This window comes from Salmo salar, chromosome ssa07 (assembly GCF_905237065.1).
Source record: "Salmo salar chromosome ssa07, Ssal_v3.1, whole genome shotgun sequence".
In the NCBI taxonomy this organism is placed as follows: domain Eukaryota; kingdom Metazoa; phylum Chordata; class Actinopteri; order Salmoniformes; family Salmonidae; genus Salmo; species Salmo salar.
Genome location: NC_059448.1, coordinates 38,201,250 through 38,213,814, shown reverse-complemented (window position 1 = coordinate 38,213,814; position 12,565 = coordinate 38,201,250).

Genomic DNA, 12,565 nt, shown 5'->3' with positions numbered 1-12,565 from the left:
GACAGACAGACAGACAGACAGAGAAAGCAAGAGATAGAGAATATATGAGCTGTAAAAATAGAAGTAATCATCTGTGTGTGTGTGTGTGTGTGTGTGTGTGTGTGTGTGTGTGTGTGTGTGTGTGTGTGTGTGTGTGTGTGTGTGTGTGTGTGTGTGTGTGTGTGTGTGTGTGTGTGTGTGTGTGTGTGTGCGTGTGTGTGTAGACTAGAGCAGAGGATGGTGTCTGAAGGTCACTGAGACATTGAGGCAATCACCCTAATGAAAACAAACGAGGGAAAGAGAGGGGCTCTGCTATGCCTCAGTATAATCACACACGCGCGCACGGCCCGGTGCACACACTCAGTCTCACACACACCGCATTGTTATTTTATTTACTATACATGCTCATCTAGCCTTTTGAGGCCTCACCAGCCACTAATGACACTATCACATGAAAAGACAAAGAAATACGAGAAGGTTGATCCTGGCGGGATGTATATACAAGGCGAGCTAGGAGCAGGAGGCATTGCACACGACTGTGACATTCAGCCTAAAGAAAATGATTAATGGCACAGTGCGGTATGTATCATCATATAGCATGGAAATATTAACATGCTCACTTTGACTGTACAATACCTTTACACTGAACAGTCTTACACTGACTCTTAAAGGTCCGATGCAGCCGTTTTTATCTCAATATCAAAGCATTTTTGTTGGGAACAATTAAGTACGTTACTGTGATAGTTTTAAATTCAAATGGTCAAAAAGAAACAAACATTTGCTGCTCAATCACCTGCTTGATTAGCTCCCTATATATGTCACTCCCTTTGGTTCTTTCCCTAGGCGTTATTGTTTCTGTTCCATTGTTTCATGCCTGTACGTTACTCATGTTTCTTGGTTTGTTTCCTCGTGTTATTTATTATTAAAGTCACTCTCTGAACTTGATTCCCGACTCCCAGCGTACACGTTACAAAATAACGCCTCACCAAAGGGGAGCATTCATTAGTTTTTTGTTAGTGTAGGTGACGTCGGGTCCGGGTGCTGCTACCGGAGCAACCAGGGATAACTCAGCTGGCTCGTCAGGCTTCCATGCCTCAGCCGGTTCGTTAGGTTTACAAGACCCGGTTGCCCTGCCAAACGTCCGTTGCCGAGTCTACCGAGGATGCCTCAGCCGGCTCGTCAGGCTCCCCATGCCTCTGCCGGCTCGTCAGGCTCCCCATGCCTCTGCCGGGTCGTCAGGCTACCGCGCCTCAGCCGGGTCATCAGGCTCCCGCGCCTCAGCCGGCTTGTCAGGTTCCCGCGCCTCAGCAAAAGCGAATGGCCCGCTCCTCATCCCTCTGGTCGGCATCCTGTTTCTATGTTTTGTAGTAAAAAAAATGCATTTTTTCGCAACATGAAACCTTATTAACATCTGTCCATATACAGTACACCCCCCGGAAGAATATGACACTTTAAAAAAAAATTCTGACAAGTGATCACTAAGATATGGTCATTTTCACGTTTTCATAAATTCTTAGAATGTTTGGGAATTGCGTATACGAAGGCATTTGTGAAACTTCTATAGCAATATAGAGTGGGAAAGCGGCCATGCATTTGGACAATTAACAGACACTGCAGTAAATAAAACCTAATAAAAACATCTGTCTCGTCCAGGACCGGAGTCTACACAGACCGGTGCACCATAGCCAATCAGAGCTACAGTAGACCTTTATGCAAACAAGCCATTGCCACACAGGCCTGCCATCATTCACTTTGAATTGGACTGTGTGTTTACAGGCAGTTGCAACAGCGTGACATTAGATCATTAGAACGCATTCGCCAAATGCCACAAAATACACCTGAATGGATTTCTGCAAATATGTCAATACCTCTTACATTTGGGAACTTTACAGTCCTATTGATCAAACAACCATAAAAAGGTAGGCTCTCTCTCAGTTATGCACATCAACAACAAGACAAATAACTAATGCTAGCCAGAGCAAGATGAGCTAAAATATAACAAAGGAACATTAGATAAACCCTCTCAAACTTTTTCAGCTAGTTGGTCGTCAAAATTCAAAAGGCACTCGCACATCTGAGCAATCTTTTTTACAGGTGCATGGTAACAGTTGAACAAGATGAAGGAAAAAGGAAACCGCTCTGACGAAGGCCGCTACGTAAGCTTATTAAAGATCAGTGATACTATCAAGAGCAGTGTGCAGTTTCCTTTTTCCTTCAGCTAGCCGTCAAAATTGCACTGATTAATGATGGGGAATTGTAGCCTACTCGTCCTTCAGCAGCTGGCTAAAGTTGCCTAGCTTGCTAGCTAGCTGCTTACAGACACATATGAGAACCTCACCCTGACCATTTTACTCGCCCTAACAGAGCTGGTTAGCTAGGCTGTTGTGAGCAAACGGGAGGAGAAGCTTACTCCATAAAAACTTACAAACGTGAAAACAATTTTATTTTGAGATGGTGTGAAATCCAAAGTTGTGCTATATATTAATTGGGTATGTTATAGCACATTTTTTAACATAGATATTGATACATTACTAGCTCAAACACTTAAGTGGGTGATGGTGATTTCAGATCAAAAGTGGTGGGAGTAAAAAGCATACATTGCACGAACCCCCAATCTGATAGTGGGGTGGTAGATGCCCACCAGTCTCCCTTATGGCTCAGCTCAGGTGACTACATACACCATACATCCTTCTCTCTCTCACACACACACAGTCAGCTCAGAGAGGTCCAGTTCAGAGAGGTCCAGCTCAGAGAGGTACAGCTCAGAGAGGTCCATCATTAGCAGATTTTAATTTAGAATGGAAAATGTATGTTTATGCAACAAATGTTAGTGCATCAAATCGTATCTAACTAAATTGGGTCGATTCGTTCCCTCTAATCAAACCAAATCGCATCAAATCGTACAAACTAAAATGCATCTTTCCTGTATCTTTGACAGTAAAAAAGTGCAGTCAAAAACGTTATTTTCCTGTGTTTTATATATGCAGTATTTCCACACTATGAGGTTGGAATAATACTGTGAAATCGTGAAAATGATGACAATGCACTTTTAGTGTGGGATGAAGCCTGTTGTGGTGGGATTTTTGGCCTGCCTGGTGACATAACCAGGTGGTAAATTAGTTAATATACCAATAAGGAAGAGAGTTTCAAACCTCTCCTCCTCACTCAGACAGTCCTAGCAAAATTGTTGCTTGAGAAATTTTAATTGAAAACAAATCACAGTAAGGTACATAATTGTTACCCAGAAAGGATTTAATATTGAGATAAAAATGGCTGCATTGGACCTTTAACTGCCAAATACAGTGTCTTAATAGGGCATTGGGCCAACACGAGCTGCCAGAACAGCTTCACTGCGCCTTGGCATGCATTCTACAACTGCCTGGAACTCTATTGGAGGGATGTGAAATTACATAATTTGGTATTTTGTTGATTTTGGTGGAAAACACTGTCTCAGGACCCGCTCCAGAATCTCCCATAAGTGTTCTATTGAGTTGAGATCTGGTGACCAAGACCCCTCTTTCAAAGTCAGTCTTCTGTCATCAAAGTCACTTCTTCTAGCCATGGTAGACAAAATAATGGGCAACTGGGCAATTTTATACATGACCCTAAGCATGATGGGATGTTAATTGTTTAATTAACTCAGGAACCACACCTATGTGGAAACACCTGTTTTCAATTGACTTTGTATCCCTCTTTTACTCAAGCGTTTCCTTTATTTTGACAGTTGCCTGTATATATGCTGATTTCTTATGCACCATATGCATATGCCCCTTTCTTAATCTTAATGGCATGTTAAACACTCATTTTCTTTATTCATCAGAACTGATTAGAATTACAGTGATTAAGAATGCGATTTCAACTGCACAGTTAAATTTTCACATGAAAAGCCCGGAACATGCGAGAGAGACTTCTGTCTATGATAGAGAGAGAGATTGAAAGAGAGTCACATCGACTTGCAACACACATCGACTTTGAGTGAATGAACCCCGTTTCGTTCGTTGTCTAGATGAATGTAAAGGCCAGGATGTGGGGCCTTAATTAACAGGGCTGCTAATTAACAAGCAGTTGTAAATTGGGACACACACACACACACACGCACACATGGTGGGCCGCCACCACCACAGTAATCGCACGATTTGTTGAGGCCAGCACCAGCCCACTACTCAGTATGCAGCCCGCCCGGCAAGCCCCCATCTACCAATAACATGAGTGAGAGATCATTGAGACATTAGCACTGATCAATAAATGGAGGCCCCACTATTGCATATAAACCATCCCAACGGAGGACAACAGCCTCAGGCAGGGCAACGAGAGGAAGGAAACGCCTCAGAGAAAGGCAAGGACAGAGTGGGGAGGGATGGGGAGAGAAAGAGGGAAGGGGTTGAAAAGGAGAGAGAAGAGGGGAAGAGGGAGAGAGAAAGGGGAGAGAGAGGGAAAGGAAGAAAGAGCCCGCCACATCCTCTCTGAGCAGCAGGTGAGCAATTGGTTTTGACATTTACACCCACACACACCGCTAACTTTAATTAAGACGTGATTGTGTTGTTTTATTGAACAGATTTTACTCAGTAGGAGGAGAGACAGACTAAAGTGAAGTGGCTGCTACAGTAGACAGGCCGTGGTGGATGCTCTACCTACTGTACAACCACATTCCCCATAACAGATTCTCTGAAGGTATAACTCCAACCAATAGGCTTTTTTAAAACCAGAAAGTGGAAAGCTGATCAATTCAACTACTCATTGAAGTCATATTTACAGTGAAAAACGACACATTGAAGAGCCACGATAAGTCAGTCTAAGAGCGCAGAACGGCTGTTGACGATACCCAGCAAGGCCTGTATCCACAAAGCGTCTCAGAGCAGGAGTGCTGATCTAGGATCAGTTTAGCCTTTTAGATCATAATGAATAATATGATATGGACAGATCCTAAATAAGCACTCCCACTCAGACACTTTGTGGATACAAGTCCGGCACCTACTCTGAGAGGCTTTGTGGCCCTGGTGTGCCACACAGACAGCCTAGTACAGTACACGTGTACTGACGTCAACCTCTCGACTGTACCTCTCCACTAAACAACCTGACTCAGCATCTCTGTCTCTCTCTCCACTGAACTCTGTTGAGCCGTGCTCATGCATTCTCTCTCAGAGAAAGCCTGGTGGTTTAGTTTTCATTTGGAGGGGATTTCGTCCCTATCAAGCGTCAGCAGTCCAGTATCAAACGCATGTGAACACTGTGCTGTGGGGCTTGTAGCCATGTAAACAGCAGCTGGCAGTCCTCCAGACCCCCTCCAGTGGCGTGGAGTTGTGACACTGATCCCAGCCCTATCGCTCCCTCACAGCACACACACACCCCCCGTGTAATAGACCCTTCAAAGCTCACCTCTATCTATATTTTATTTACGTCTGTGCAGTGTGTGTGTAGTGTGTGTGTGTGTAGTGTGTGTAGTGTGTGTGTATGTTTTCTTCCCTCCTCCTCCTTCCTTCGCCAGCCTTGGATTCTTTATTGCTTGTTGTTGACATTGATCCCTTTAGCCCTCAACAGGAGGCAGCAGGGGGGGATCTTCTGCTGCTAACCAGACGCCGCCACCTGCTACCACACTACCCATAGTGCACTGCACTGCTCTGCCAGGGCAACAGACAGAGAGCGTTATTATTGAGCAGGTCAGGACTCAGGCTGAATCCCAAATGGATCCCTATTCCCTATATGGTGCACTACTGTTGGCCAGAGCCCTATAGGGTACCCTGCGGGCCCTGGTCAAAAGTAGTGCACTATACAGGGAATAGGGTGCCATTTAGGATGTATCCTCAGACACAGCAGACAGCCAGTAGTGCTTGAGGCAAAGACACTCACACTGAAATGATGTTCTCAAACAGACTCCATGTTGTCCTCTTTATTCTGACAGCGAGCGGCGGAACATCCACAAATAAATAATCATCTTGGCCAGACGTGACTGCTGCTGCCATCTCAGGGCTGGAAGGGCTGGAGAGAAAAATATTGTTTTTATTGTGGGATGGTGCTGTCTGTGTGACAGGCCAAGTGCTGTGTGTCTGTGCCACCCAGACGTGGGCGAATGGGTGATATGAACAGTATCTAAAGGGTTTCTAAGGACACATTGAGGGGGTTATAGTCAGTTCCAGAGGGTTGAATGGTTATGACAAAGGCCTGGTATATACAGACACATATTGTGTAGAATATAAAAAAGAATCTATGATGCAAGTTCTCGAAATCAACAAGGTCTTGGTGGAGAGGGTAGTTTAAGAATGCATACAGAATTTTAAGCATCGTTATGAACTGCCATTTTGTTTTTGCATTTTTGCCAGAGGGAGTATAATAGATTTTTGTGTTGACGCCGGTTTATTTAAATGGCTAGAGCAAAAATAATCTTAAAATGCTGCTGATGATAATGAAAAGAATAAAATAACTCCCCAGCCGGCTTATAAAAGAAAGCAGACAGATGTGTTTGAAGGTCCTCCTTCAAAGCCCGGCTCGACAGCATGGCCGCGTCGGGGGAATATCTGTTATTAATTGAAGTTAATTTTCTGGGATATCAGTTTGCTGGGCACGTGGGAAAGATTGATAGCCCCGGCCACTGTGTCTCCCGAGTGTTGGGAAAATGACACTGTTCCTTCACCAGGGCTCTTTCACTTTTATCATCACAAATCAAATGATAAACATTGCAGCCCAACCTTGCTGGGATTCTGGCTGGAGGAGATTTCCATAAGATTAATTAGGCTCGCCAGCCAAAGACAGAGCTGGGCGGAAGGGACAATTTTTTTTTTTTACGCGACGGGAGGAGGTTGGATAGAGGGGGTGGGCGGGAGGCGGTGGAGAGGCATTCATTGCAGTATGTAAATAAGGGAAGTCAATTGGACAATAGGTAGTTAGTGTGGACTAGCATTGGATTCTCAAAGACACCAGAGGACACCGGACCCTCTCCCTCTTCTCCCCTCTCTAGGCCTGTGATGTGGAGGGCCACGTGGTGAACCCCACATTTAATTAGAACACTTTGATACCCACAGGAGTGCCTGGCGAGCCCCGGGGCATCCTAAACACTGACTGACACACGGCACACTCCGGCCGCTCCCCGCTCTCCAATTAGAGACGCGTCACGCTGTGCTACCACACACTCCACACACACATCTATGACCGTACCACCACTACACAAGCTCCATACACACACACACACACACACACACACACACACACACACACACACACACACACACACACACACACACACACACACACACACACACACACACACACACACACACACACACACACACACACACACACACACACACACACACACACACACACACCTACAGTACATCTACACACAGCTGCCAGTTGCCAGCCCAAACAAGCACTAACCCGTCCGTCAGTATTTGCGTGCCTTTCCAAATTGGCATTTGGATTAAATGGTGCCTAAGATGCCCTGAAGTGTGTCAGAGAGAGAATCTCTCACCTGAGCTGATCGGGGTGCAGAGAGACTGCAAACCAAGTGATTAAAATGAGGATACATTTTTAGGGGGGATAGAGAGAGAAAGGAGGGATTGGTGTTTGCAAACTGTCTGGCATGAGGAACAGACACACAGAGTTTGGTTGGCATGCCGATGTGCAATCTGCAATATTAATGTGGGCTGGGCTGAATAAATGATAACAATGCGGGGAGCTTTGCTGTGTTACACTGGTGTATTTTTAATGTGTAGGGATAAACGTAACACCACAACATTTTACAATGCTTGACTTACGTGAACAATCACTGGGTTCATGCATTATGCAAATCGGGACGCTTTCATCCAACACATACAAGTGTTTGTACGTAAACAAACGGCTTACTCTTTAGCTAACAAGATGTTGCTGTAAATAATAGATATTCAAATCTGCTCTCTGTCTCTCTCGCCAGATGGAGAAAAGAAGAAAGTTGTGTAATTTCTTGTATTATTTAACACTTTCCCCCCGCCGTCGCTTCCCCCCGCTGCTCGACGACAAACAAACACAAACAACGGAAACATCAAGAGAGGCCTCGCTCGCTGTTGTTGTTCTGTCACGGAAACACAATCCTGTGAAAATATTTCCTTTTGCATAGCAAACCCCCGTTACAAATGTATTATCCAACTTTTAAATATTAATAATATGAATCTGACATATACTTCTCTGAAAGAGAAAGAGAGGGACTATCTCCGCCGCCACGGGAGTGTTGTGTGGTTCGAGATTTTAATCAAAAGAAATCAATAGGATAAATATTTCATTTCGAAAGACAATGGCAACTCACAATACCGAACGCCATCACAGACTTTGCAATGCGTCTGTCAACGTTAATTCCTCTAGAAGTCTGTCACATGGAAACACACTGCATGTCAGGGCGTGTGAGGAACCAGCTGAGAGACTCGAAGACATTGCTGTAATGGATTGCTTGGACGTGGGCCTTTCTCAACACAACAAGCCTGCCCTGTGTGCTAGTCTGTTTATCCAAGCTTCAGTCGGTTGCAGTGTTTCATCAATAACCTTGTTTGGTCAGAGATGATCTTTATCGATGGAGGAAATCAAACAAACAGAGAGCACTAATGGTTTGATAATCACTGACAAGGACAGGGCTCCTCGTAACCACTATGGGCTGGATGGTAGGCTTAGTGGTGGCTAGAGGAGGAGCGTTTTGTTTCCAACACCCCCATGCCCTAGCCCCCCTTCAGAGATGATAAAACCCTATTACCATACCCCCCCCCCACCGCACACCCTGCTGCCCCAACTCACCCCCACCCCCAGACACTCTCTCACCCCCCCACTCCCAGAGGCGTTGGGTGTCCCTTCCCTTACCAAACAACCACCCACCTGCCCCCTACACCCCCTGCCGCCCCTTCCCCTTGATGTGGGGCCCTGGGACCCCAAAACACCCCCAGATGGGTTCTCATTACCTCACGCCAACACCAGTCATAGACCGTTTTAAGCATAGAACCACGTTTTATACATATAAATGACATATGCCTTCAAAGCCAGGTCCTATACATATAGATGTTGCTAAAACTTAGCATGACTGGCTGAAGTGAACTCTGATTCGTGTGGAACTCCAACAGCTGTCAGAAATGAAGTCCAATCATCTTTCCTCGAGGCAGGGATTGGGCGGCGAGCCCAGACTGTGAGCACCAATGGCTTTATTGGGCCTGACAAATTGAATGACTCTTAGAAAGCAAGTTATTTGGCCTTATAATGCACTTTGTCATTATTTGCCTAGATTTTGGCAGTAATAACAGCAGTATACCACTTTGAGGTTGAACGTGATGTATGGTGTACTGACTGCCATATTTCTCTCTCGCCGAAGTGTATAAGATTTACACCCATCTCAGTTCTTCTTTTCTCCTGTTTTCAGATCTGTCTTTTGTATCAAAGTGCGTCTCAGCACAGCTTGTGTTCCTTTCAAAAGTGATTTGTCAAAACGTGATTGAGGGACGCATCTTTCTCACGTCAGTCTCTCCGACTTCCCACCCTTTTAGAGGTGATGTGAGCGAGATGGAAGGCAGCTGTCAGAGGATCCTGAACATCTGTATCAATCAACATGGATTTGTTGTTGGAAACCGACTTTTACGGTATAAATCAGTTATCAGGTTACTGACTCCGTCTGTACATTTATGTTCTATCCCAGTAGGGGATTCATACATACGCGGTTATTGTTTTGATTTGTTTCCGTCACGCTCGGGGTATGTATACTTAAGGCCTGGGGCTTTTAAAAAAAAAATCACCATTCTCTTTGCTATGCTATATCAAGTCAATTTGATGACAAGCATAAACATGCTACGGCGAGTTAGCTATAGGGAGCTCGATAGTTCACGTAGCCGGTGTGATCACGGTAAAAGTGAATAGGGGCCAAATACTGCAGCGTACACAGATAAAAAAAAATGAAGTCTAGGTTTCTCTAGGGTCAGACCGGCTGCTTTTATTATATACTTTTTTATTTCTTCCTTTTATTTATTCAATCAAAGGTTTGATTTCCTCCCAAAACTCTTATCTCAATCTGGGAGAAGAAGAAAAAAACAAACAGTTTAAACAATAAAACAGTTGAACCTTTTTGACCAGCTCCACCAGAAGCCAACTTGAGAGTTAAGGCTGAATCGTCAGCCAAGTCTGATGCTTGCCAATGATACACTGCCTGCGTCCTACTCACTAAAGACTACACACTCAATATGCTTCTTCTTCTTCTTCTTCTTCTTCTTCTTCTGCACCGGAGCGTTCATTACTCCAAACGGAATGGAACAAGCCGGTCACAAAATCCAATCAAAGGACTCAACATGGAAACCGTTGGCACTGGTACATGAGGTACTTCTTAAACATCTCCATGCTCACTCAGGACATGCGACCAAAACATATAACACTGCTGAGCTTCATCCATTCAACAGCTGCTAGCCATTATCATTTGTTATATATTCTGTATATCAACAAGGAAAACATTAAATAAAAAGAGTTCCATATGCCATTTGTGTGTTTGACGTTAAACGGTTTTGAGTAATTTAACATGATCCGTTTGGAGAAAGAATCGCTCTCCCCTTTCCAGCAAATGTTCTTCCACAAAGACACAAAAACATATGGCGTGGAAGGCATGCAGTACAATAACATTTACACTGGAAATCACTGCCACATTGGGCTTGTGTTGTGTCAGGTAAGCAGCTCCATCCAAACCAATCCACACACTGTGCTGTGCTGCTCGGCTTGCTGATGTGTATTGGTGGGTGTCGGACCTGTTGCCGCTTGGCTCACAGACATACAGTGTTGGCAGGGGCCCAGTATAGCCTATTAAGGGGAACGCCAGCCAACGCCGAGAGACAAACAAGGCTCGTCTCCGCTCCGTGACGTTGTGTTACATTAAGGCTTTAATCGGTGACAGTTCGCCGCTAAACTGTTGTAAACACTCCTCGTCAGCGTGGGCGGAACTGTGAGAGAAGAGCTAACAGCAATCTGTTGGTAAATTAATGAGGAGGGGCTTTCCTCCTGCCCCCCCCCCCCTTTGGCACATTGCCAGGCCTGGAGTATCAACAGGCTGGCAGGGAGAGGAGGAGAGATGGATGGGGGAGAGGAAGGTGGAGGAGAGGAGCGGAGGGAACGGGAGGGGGTGGGAGAGGAACCCTCGGGATCCAGCGGAGGAGAGGAGATGGGGGTTTAATGTGAGAGGATCAAGATGGATTCAAGGTTTCCCCACTAAAAATAACTCCCAGTCTCCCACCACCATATTATATCCAGTATCCACAGCCTAGTCTGGAGCTGGCTGCGCTCTCTGTGAGTTCAAAGTGACAGTTCACATTGAGCAGGGTTGCCCTGCCTGTGCCAGAGAGGGCTTTTAGCTGCAGCTAATTTACAAAATGGATTGTGTGAACAACCCCTGGCCTCACCCCGCCCCCTTTCCTCACTTCAAAGCAACTTTATCAGGGGAGAGATTAGACTACACTTAACCCCTAACGAGCCATATGAGGGACAGAATAAAAGGTTTCTAAACTGCACTTTTATTTGATGGTTTCAATATGAGCCACGGGGTGGGGAGGCGAGGTCTAGAGCTCTAGCTCTTGATGGCTTCATATATAAAAGCAACCTTCTGTCTCCGACCGGCACGACTCACACCCACCTCCTTTTGACTAGACACAGCTGTTTCCCACCCCTCCCTCTTTCTTTCTCTCCTCCCTCTCTCCCTCTCACTTATTATTTTTTTGGTTGCAAAATAGGCCAAAGTAACTTCCAAGGGTTTCCCCCTGGGGTTTATGTGATATTTAACTACGGCTACAGTGGCATTTACTAATTTTATATGTGCAGAATTTATGTCAGAATCTTATTCAGAGATTTCCGGGACGCGGAGCAAAGGTGGCCCGGTCTCTGTCCCGCTGTGTATACAGTGGTATTAAGTGAACTATTCACAACACGTACGGTGACATGTGCATCGCTATTTTGTCTATAACTCTGCTGCCTTTCCTCACCTCGCGCCACAATTAAATGCTAACCTTAGCATTTGGAGAGGGTGACCTGCAGGAGCCAATTTGTTGTCCGCTGCACCTCACCTTCAACACAGAAGAGACAGATAAACGCAGTGGGGTGTCTTGTCAAAGGAAGCCTCTCTGAGGGGCCATCTTGTTGACAGGGACATGGGAGAAATCAGACAACATGAACACAGAGATACACGCTGTGGGTTGGTATAAGTCACCCTGGAAATAGTCTATTAACAAGCTGCATCAACTGACACACAGTCATTTCCTCCACAGTACACTTCTTTTCACTACTAAAGCCACATAGGCGTTCCACATAGGGCTCTGGTCCAAGGTAGTGCACTATATAGGGGAATACAGTGCAATTCGAGATGCAGCCACAGCTTCAGTCCAGAAAGACAGCATCCCAAGCTTTAACCAGTGGCCTCTGCATATATATATATATATATATATATATATATATATATATATAGCGATTAAACCAGAAACTGTCCTGAAAGATAGTTCTTCACCATAAAAAAAGCCGTCAATATTCAAGTCAAGTCAAAGTTACAGTATGGAGAATTGGGGGAAAATGAAAGAACGATAAAAGAAAATGCCTGAGAAAGGGTTCAGAGGATTGACCC